The sequence below is a fragment of the Rhea pennata genome, chromosome 3 (genome assembly GCF_028389875.1).
Source record: "Rhea pennata isolate bPtePen1 chromosome 3, bPtePen1.pri, whole genome shotgun sequence".
Classification (NCBI taxonomy): domain Eukaryota; kingdom Metazoa; phylum Chordata; class Aves; order Rheiformes; family Rheidae; genus Rhea; species Rhea pennata.
This window is the reverse complement of record NC_084665.1, coordinates 60,331,894-60,342,599: the sequence shown is the minus strand read 5'-3', so window position 1 is coordinate 60,342,599 and position 10,706 is coordinate 60,331,894.

Genomic DNA, 10,706 nt, shown 5'->3' with positions numbered 1-10,706 from the left:
TTCTCATCACGGTAGTATGCGGGTAAGGAGAAGGAAAGTGTACCAACACGTAATCATTTTTAAAGGTCAAATAGATTTGGCTACATGTAAGTTTAACTAGATGTTTTACTGTGAGCAAGATTTTTTTTTGCCACTTTTTATATTTCAGTTTTCCCCAATGACTGGACCACATAACACAAGAATAGACAAAATATACGATCAGCACATATATCTTATTACTTCCATATAGGCAGTAACATGCATAGTTTTTCCAGTGAGTCTAAGTAGCAAAACCTGTATTTAATCAGAAATAATGTGTTACAGAAACCAGTACAAGTTTGCTTCCCCACAAATGCTTCTTACAGTTTGAGTCCAGTTATAGGCTATAATAAGCCCTCCGAGATAAGAATCTTTATAACATGCTGAGGGGAGGAAAGAATAATGCCAAAGATAAACATTTAGTAACTAATAGTCAATTCCCCCAAAATTATAAGATATTCAAAAGTGTGTATTTGGAATTGTTTATATTTGCCTCTGTTGGTTAGAGCGTGGTGCTGCTAATGCCAAGGTTGCGGGTTCAGTCCCCCTACGGACTACACTGAGGGTTGGACTAGACAATCTCCAGAGGTCCCTTCCAATCTTACCATTCTATGATTCTATGATAACATATATATATATTAGGAGTTGTGCTTAAAGCATTTTGTTTCACAATAAGGATAAGACATTAAAAAAAGAGAGGTAGAATGAAAGCAGAGATTTCACATAATCCCTTCAATTCCAGTGCTGAGATTTAGCAAAATCACCAAATAGCACAAAACTCTCAATAAAAATCACAACAGATGAGAAAATAGCCTCCAAATTATCACTTTTTTACCGAAGGTTTTTACCCTGACAGAAGAACATCCAGAGTTCAAATCTGGCATACAGAATAGTCACAATTTATCCCTCTTGAATGCACTCGTTCTTTCCTAACTAGGACAACAGAACTATTTATTGTCACTTCCATTTGCAGTGCACTGAAATATGACACTCAAATTCACTGTAAGGATTGCACAAAGCAGCCTCACTATGTCTATATTTGGTCTACAACGGTAACTTTTACTTAAGAAAAACAATTGCTGTTTGGAATAAATTCATCTGTTCCACAAACTTTTTACATCCTAGCCGTCAGAGGGAGATTCATGGAGAGGTCATTAAAATTTAATATTTCAAAAGCGAAGTCTATTGTTTGCTTAGCAGGCATTTTTAGCTTCTAAAACTATTTTTGTTATTTCCCTTAGACTAAGTAATATATACTCAATGGGAAAAATTATTTTCTTTACTGCTGAGTGAATCCAGAATAACTCTATTCTCTTGAACAGTATCACTTTAGCATAGATGAAGGCAATACTAGGTTCTATATGTTTTTTAGTTTACTGTGTTTCTGTATATTTAGTACCGTATTTCACAACCTTCCTAGAGTTTGTTGACACTATGCATTTTTTTTCCAGTTCTGGCAATTCTGTTTTTTCTTTCTTCTGTGCACATTTCATAGAATATTCTCTAAACACATATTTACCAGTATCCATAATATTTACATGTAGAGGTATTTTATTATCTTTCTAATGTTAGTTGATAAAGTGAGCATTTCTCCATTATTGCAATACTGTATCTCTTTATATATATAAAGGAGGTATTTCACACTTCTATGATTGGTAGTATTCTTCCATTTGTCTGCAATATTTCATTACAGTGTATTTGAAAGTCTCCAAAATTGATTTTTCAGCCTATAATGTGTTTTGTACAGAACTTTCTTAGTCTTAATATTGATTTCACTGTATCCTTGCGTCTAAATTTCTTGTACTTCCCAATTTTCTTCAATTTTAGCTTTGGAAATAAAAGGAAGTGTTGGTAGTCTTGCTCCTTGATGTTACTTGAACTTTCTAAGTCTCCTCTCCCAGTAATGCTAACTTTAGTCATAAATTGATTTAAAAGTCAGGAGTCCCTCTAGTTGTTGGGAAAAGAAAAAGGGGAAAAGCAAAAAAGAAAAAGTAGAGTAGACTAGAGAAGGGAAGGGAAGGGAAAGGAAGGGAAGGGAAGGGAAGGGAAGGGAAGGGAAGGGAAGGGAAGGGAAGGGAAGAGAAAAGAATCCCCAAACTTACCCATCATCTCTCTGCAGCAGATCTAGGAGTTGGCATTTTTTTCTCTCTCATCCTCTTGCCTTCCAACCTTCCAATCTTCCAATTTTGATTTCTCTTCTTTCCTGCTTCCCAATTTTCTGTTTCTTACTCATTCACTGTATCTTTCATTATCCTTCGGTTCTTTTTTCACATGTTCTTCTCATTTTTTCCCATGGCACCTTACCCAATTACACTATTCCCGGCCTCTCATCTTCTAGCCTGCTTTTCTCTCTATTTCCCCCCTTCCTACCACAGCAACATTTAAGAAATGAAGAGATTAAAAAACATTTTTTACTAGGGGCAAATTAATATACACCTGCAGAGACTTCAGAGAAGTAGTGGCCATATTTGTAGAAAGTATTCTAGCTGTGGCTGTATTCAGAGTATGGGGAAAAAATGGCATTTTGCTAAAGGCAAAAACTTTACAGTCTGCTTCAAGAGGTAAATTTTAAGGAAACAAGACTCTTTCTTCAAACATTATTACAGGTGTGGCAATCCTGTATGCACTGGGAACTCAGCTCATAATCTTCTGCCCTGCAAAATATTCCTTCTTTCCTCCTCTCAGTTTCTGCAGACTGTGCATGAGGTAGAATGGGAAAAAAGAAATGGTCTATGAGGAGTGAAAAGCAGGTATGACCCACAGAGGAGCGTAACAGGCTGTAGTTCTCAGTTAAGGAGGAGAAGATTTTTTCCTGGCACCTTATTATATTTTTCCCAATGCAGCTAATGTGACATGAAGCTACAGAAAATGTAGTAAATACTGAATTAGTTTGCATACAAGGAAAATTTACCAAAATACTAGACGTTGCTTCTATTCTTAGAATAAATGTTGTTTCCCATTACAATATTTACTTCTTCTTTTCTGTTATGACATGCTGCAGTGAATGTAGAGGAAAGGACATGACAAAGTAAGCAGGAAAATCAGAGGTATTTGGAGTTGCAAATGAGTGGAATGAGACTGCAGTAAAGTGGGTCTAGAACTATCAAAATTATTTTTCTAATTCTATACTGAACCTTAATATATTAGCTACTTTTGGGCAGCACAACTAGCAAGAATTAGTAAGGAACACTTTAGCTGAGGGAGCGATTTTTTTTCTTCTCACAGAACTCTATGAAAACATTACAATGCATTTCTTACAGTAGTGCACAGTTTGAAGTTTAAAGAGGTATTTCTGGGATTTCTTTTGCAGATCAATACGAGTCGGAAATAAGGACTAGCTGCAAGTGACGGGTGGACTGTGCAATCTTATGACTGCTCCCTTCTCATGTTATGCAAACACATGTTGCAATAAATGAAACCTGTTACAGGGGTTTATTCCCTTAGTCTGCAGGTATGTGAACTCCAAATTTATAAGGTGTAGATCACATAGTATGGTGCTGAATTTTAATTGATTAGTGTACGTTTTAAAAACATCCACTGTGAATATTAATTATTATGAATTTAAAGCATCTATTTGAAACTCAGTTTTGCAAAGACTTAAACATCTGTTTAATTTGTTCCAAGTCACCCCAGTAGTTCAGAGAAATTACCTACAGTATATGCATGTATTTTTGCTAGATCAGCGTCTCCATTAATATTTGTCAGTAATTATTTTAAACTATTTTTTTTGGTCATTTTCAGAAATATCTGAAGAACTGATCAGTATACAGAAAACAGGCAGGGAAGGAAACTCAAAATTGTTTCACTGTAATTGTTAATACATTTTGAAAAAATTGTAGTTGGAGGGGATAAAAAAGATTATTTTCTCACCTCCAATTATGATAAAAATAAAACATTTTAGCTAGAACTTATCAAATCGTAGAAAGGAATATCATACCAAGTAGCTTTGACATGAATTGAAGTTACGAAAAGACAGAGAGTAGTATCTCTGTAATTGATACTACCTGCAGCAGAGAATAAAATTTAAATGAAATATGTTTGGCTAAGTGAAATAAGTATCAGAGAGCTTATTTCCTGACTGATAATGTGCAAAAGAGATTTAAGTGAGTCAATCAAATTATTAGTTATGATGTAGAATTTTAGTCCTGAGTTACCTAGTGATGATGTTATATAGAGGAAAGGCATCAGTATGACAAATTATTTGATGGTTACTGGTGTAGTGTTCTTGTAGCAGAAGATCCCATTTTATACTAGGAAATTAGAATATGAGATACCATTATTAATGGCTTAATTGAGTGAAAAGAGCTTAAGGCAGTGCAGAATTTCTTTGACAAAACTCCAGCCAGCCAGGCTTTTAAAAAGAACTATTCAAAATTTCGATTTAAAGGTAAATAGAGGGCAAACTTAACAATAAAATTTCCCAGGGAAAAATGGTTCTGAAAACTTGAACTCTTAAGGTGGTATTTGTACTGCATGGACACAATGCACTTAATACAATACTCCACAGCGGTTTGTTCTGATTTTGAGCTGTTATAGCATATACTGAACAACACCTTCTTGTCTCACGTGTCTAAAATCCAGGAAACTGAGATACAGAGATGTCTGGAAATGGATGTGCCTGACTTTTATTTAACAGTATTTAAAACCAAAAACTTTTACTGAAAACTGGGTTTTAGACAGAAATAACTTTCATTTACTAATTCTGTCTTCATAATGGAGCACATTCATCATAACTGTATTGTAATTAACTGAAGTCATTCAAGGTTATTTATGCCGAGTAGTCTGACTGAAAAGGGGATCCTCTGAGGGATTCGAGGACATTTTGCTGCAACATGAAAGAGGGCTTATGTGTTTCTTTAGGTCAAATGTTTGCATGTTTCATTGTTCATATCTATGGAAGGTTTTTCTATTTTGCATTAAGATGACAAAGAAAGAGAGAATTCCTAAAGCATAGCTGTTGTTTATTAGCTGCTACCCAACAATGTAGTATTTTAAACAGCATCTTTATTTTATCTGAAAGCACGTACCTACCTTAAAGTGAAATGCAGAGCACTGAAAAGGACAGAGCCCTTGATTTTGCATGGAAAGTACAGGACCTTCCTCAGAAGCGCTGGGCACTTCTGCACACAGGAGGACTTGGTTTCACAGCTCATGAGGCACAAAGGACACCGACATCCTTTCACAGGGCAGCAGGAGATCTTGCCTTAAGAGTGAATGTGGCATTAATAGGACTCTCCTACGCATTTAGTGTGGGAACACTCCTGTTCATGCACTGACCAGGCAGGATCCTGGGTAACCTGCAGTGTCTGGCCAGAAAACAACACGAACAGATGCTGCCTGGCTCTGTCACTGCAGAGAGATGCAAAACCTCCTCAGGTTAGCTTATCTCGACCCTTCACAGAGAGGTTGTTACTTCTTATTGGAGTAGTTAAGTCCTCTCTGCTCTAACTCAAGGTTTTTTTAAAAAATGGGAAATGAATATTTGTATATTGATCATCCTATCCTTTATACCGTCCTATAAACTGAAGGGAATGGGAGCAGTGAAAGTAAGGTGTTATGGGCAGACACCTTAGGCACATACCAAAATCAGGAGGGAATCCAAACACTGTTTTACTGAATTATTAAATTAGTAACACAATGAAATTCAAAGAAGAAGCTGAGTTCAGATATGAGCATAGGGTTGTGTGTTCTGATATATGATCAGAGGAACATTTGCTCAGACTGCAGAATATTTTTTCCTGTCAACCAAATTCTTTTTCCAGTTCAATGGTGGAACAAGAAATTGAATTGCAAAAATATGTTTGAATGAGATAGGCTGTATGCAAACAAAAATCGTAGTGAAAGTGACACAGAGGCGCTGTGCTTTCAGTATAAAACACTGAAATCTGACTGTTGAAGCTGGACTCACTTAGTATTTTCACACCTATGCCTGCATTCTCTTTGTTATTTTGTATTATTTTAGAGTATATCCTACTATAACTCTAGACAGACCTTTGCAAATACGGAAGAAGGCAAGCTCATCTTTACCTATGGCTCACAAGCTTTATTGGGGCAGAATAAATACAACTCAGATATAAGGCAAGGAGCTCAGAGAGTCAAAGTGGAGACACATGCTGTGGAAACTGCACGTTTATAGTATATGGTAAGGAAGGAAAGGCAATGCATTTAACAAATGGTGAGAGTGGAGCTGTTTCAAGCACGGGAGACAATAATTTTTCGGTTAAAAAAGGAAAATGTATCTAATTATAAAGCCCCTGTTGTCTTACAAAATGCCTGATGTGATCTCATAAATGAGAGATAACACTTGGAACCTGCTAAAGACCAGCTGGAACTTAGGACACATAAAAAGTGCAAAATCTGAGGTGGAGACTTTATTCTAACGTTCCTATTGACTTAACAAGAAAGAAGCTGTGAAATACACAGTACTAATACAGGCAAGATTTGTGATGAAGAATAATATGTTTTATCACATCATATGATATGATAGGGCAAAAAGAAATAACCTCTCAAACACATAACTGGTTTATCATGTCTGAAATGGCAGCTGAAAGCAAGAGCTTGCAGTAATAAAAATGAGTGGCTTGTGTTACAAATGTTGAACCCCAAAAAAGCACATTGGCTCAGGTTTGCTTTAAAAGTATCTGATATCTAACTAAATATTGGCATAGCTGTCACATAAGAGATACTTCTCTTTACAAATAAAAAGGAAGCAACAAAGTGCATTTCATTGCAAACTGTCTTTATCAGACCTTCTCTTTCTGTTTTTTTGTTTTGGCTTAGGATTACGGGTTTTTTTAGAATTATTTTCCGTATTTTAAGGAAGGGAAAAAGCTTTAGACTTCATTGCCAAAAATGATTTTATTTCCTTATAAAATAATAAAGTTAGGAGACCTTTTTAAAATGGCTCACGTTACTTTTGTGGTCAATTCTGTAAATATTCCAAAGTAGTGGATAATCTTAATGCATCTACTCTGACTACAGTTGTCTGGCAGATGCTTTTATCGTGTTCTTGCTCCACTGAGGTTACTGGGCTTTCAGACTTCTACTCAGATTCTGTAGAGAATTAGAAAAATGTTACATATATTGTTTCATAGTAGTACTCACAATGTGCAACACAGAACATCACTTATGATTTAAGGGTCCATAAAACAGAGAGCTTATTTAACTCCTTTGCTTCAGTGGGTACTGAAGTTGCAGCACCCTGTGATATTGGATTTTATGATTCTTCAGACTAAAATATGACAAATCTCATATATGCTCTGAGACATTAAAAGTAAAAGGTACTTTTTTTTTTTTTTTTTTTTTTTTTTTTTAATGAGGATGCTGGACTTCAGGCAGTAACATTCAGCTGGTATCTCAGTAACCAATTACAAGACCATATACAATACTGAAAGTTAAAATAGCAAAAACCATTTGTAAAAATGCAATATTTTTAGCAAACAAACAAACAAAAAAAAATCCTCAGTGCAGTGGAATGCAATGAAACCTGCATTTGGCAGAATCACTATGCAACATGTTGCCAAAAAGGCTGGGAAGTCAGCCTAATTTTCAAATATGGGCATCTTAATAGGATATCTACATTGCACATCTAGATACTTTCATGAACACTTAGATGCATAAATGTCCACTCCATGTATTTAAGTGCTAGTTTGAGCTTTCGTATCTCAAATTCAGAGATTCTATTAAAACATCCATATTTAATATTGAAATCATAGTGTTGTATATGTATTATTAATGTTTAAATAGAGCAAGAGCATATGAATCAACTCTACATTTTGCATAGTACTGAGCAGTTGGATCTGTTTCTGCTGCATACACATTGGATATGATAACACACCACCACTGAGGTTCCCAGTAAATACGCAGACAATATCTTGAATATACCCTGAATAAAGAGAATATGAAATTTCTTCATTGTAAGATAAAAAATAAGAACTTCTAGAATAGGATTTTACTTTCTAAATGCACACACTTTAAGAATGCTATGAATATAAATACAAATAAAACCCTCCGAACCTTAATTTTGGTGTCCATAATCCTATGAGAATCTGGAGAAAGATTACTTATTGTAATAAAGATGTTCACTATTGAAGCAGTTTCCCTAAGCAGCAGTTGCCCAACGTACTGGATATTAAGCATTCCAGACATACAAGACACATAGCCTTATTTGATCAGGAATTCATGTGTCTACCATGCTCATTCTTGCCTTCCCCTCTTACTTGTTGAGCAATCTTCTTTTACATTTCTGTGGGGCTTTGCAACGGTTCTTCCATGTATGTCACTTATGTGCAATATTCTGTGTTAGAAGCACTTCAGGCATATATATATTTATATATATGTATGAATATATGATTAGGCAGGAAAAAAATTACAATAAACCCTACCTCACATGGAACTCAAGGAGGTTTAAGAGCAACTTAAAAATCTTCCCATATGGTTTTTGGTTTTAATGACCAGAAGCAGTTGGTGTTTAAGCTTGGAGGGGTAGTGACAGTACCAAAACCTTGTACAGACTCGAGACAGCCTTTTTTTAACAAACAAACAAACAAAAACTAGTTTCATGGAAGGACTGGTTTCAACGAAGGAGGGACCCAACAGCTCCAGCCCAGACTTCTAGGCTGCATATTTCTAAGGGAGGCATGGAGCTCCCAGATCCTCATGCCAGCCAGCTTGGGGCCCTCCACCCTGCAACCCTTGCTCTAGGTCCCAGAACTCTGGAAAACTGGGAGCTGCTGCCTAACTGCAGGGACCAGCAGCGAAGCTGGGAAGAATTGCATCGACTGCACACGGAGAAGCTATGGGAATCCTCCCAATGGCTTTTGTCTCATCTGGGGAGGAAATAGGAAGGCAGAGCTCTCCTGCGCTGCTCCTGGAGCACGCTCACTGCAGGTGCAGCTTTGACAGTCAGTGGCTCCCTGGGCTCATGTTTCTGCAGAGTTGGAGAGAGATCTACAGCAGGTATCAGACATGAAAAAGCAGACAGTAGGCTATGGAAGTGAGAATGGAGACTGAAAGGATAAGGCGGTGTATATGAAAACACACGGGTCTTGGCATTGGTTAAGCAAATGGAAAACTAGAAGTCTGCAGCAGCCTGGAAGTAAAAACAAAAGATAAGTAAAGCAACCATTTTTTTGCTATAAAAAGATTTTATTATAGTCATATTCAGTGCAAACCACAATGGAGTGAAAAAAATTCAAGTTTCAAGATTCAAGTTGCAATTATCTTAAACATTCACGCAAGTATAAATTGAGTTAGCACGGCAGTATTTGATTTAATAAAATCTAACTATGGATGACTTTTAAACCATTCAGTTTATGGTAACTGAGAATAAACAATGATTTTTAATATTTTCAGATACACAGGATGTTGCCTAAAATACACTTCAGCTAATTTCAGAATTCCAGGCAATATTTTTTTTTTAAAGCTGATGGTTATCTTTTCTATTCTGTATACTTGCAGGATATTTTAATGTCATTAGTTGCCATGGTAAATTGTATTGCAAAGACATACTCAGTCTTGGTGCAAAAGAATACAAGTTTGGGGTTGTTTTGCTTATGTAAGGCCTGATAGTTTAGGTCCATTTTATTGTACTCCCCATACTTGAGATGATGAACATTTATTTTATGACTGAAGAAATTGTCAACACTCATTGTGCATAAAGACATAAGGGTATTCAATGATAAACAGTACTCTTGATTAATAAGACTTTTACATTCATTTGAGAAACATTGACTTAACAAGTAACAGCTGTTGCTGGAGAAATATGTTATATCAATAAAAAATAGATTATCTTTACATTGCAGTGTTACAAATTTAATTTTAAACATCTAAGTTTCAGGTAGGAGGAGTTCCCAGAAAATAAGACCTCTTTAAATTTAAATTAAACATCACACTGTTTATATGATTTAAAAATAAATGCATGAGTTCAAAAAAGCATTTAAACAACTACATGAATATGAAAGGAGAGCTATTCTCCAGTAACACAAATGTGACATAGTAAAAATAAGATTTAATAAACAAGTGAATCTTGCTTATAGGCATACACTAGTATTAAGGCTGTTTTACCTAGTCTTTCACATAGCACTATATCAAACTTTTCCAGACTCATCTGTATTGTTTTAGACTTTTTCTTGTTACTGGGATCTCTGATATTTAAATAATGAATGAGTCTTTAAGTTTAATACCAAGTGTTTGACTCATTGTTCAGTACCTAGTTACCTCTCAGAAGGAAGGCTGTCAAAGGTTACCTGTTCTACTTAATTTTAGTAAGCCAAAATTGAACATTTGAGTGCAAGTTTTATTATATTCCACATATTCATAAGCATTGCAGATCTGCAGGTGTTAGAACAAGCCTTTGCCTGCTGGGACATTGATGTTTCAACCTGACACCACATTCTTTCAGCAGCAGAAATCATAGAATCGGTAAGGTTGGAAGGGACCTCCGGAGATCATCTAGTCCAACCACCCTGCTCAGCATGGTCACCTAGAACATGTTAGACAGGGTTGCATCCAGGTGGGCCTTGAAGATCTCCAGAGAAGGAGACTTCACAACCTCTCTGGGCAACCTGGTCCAGTGCTCTGTCACTCTCACAGGGAAGAAATCCCCCCTCACGGTCAGGCAGAACTGCCTGTGGTTCAATTTCTGCCCATTGCCTCTTGTCCTGTCACATGGGACAACTGAAAGAGTT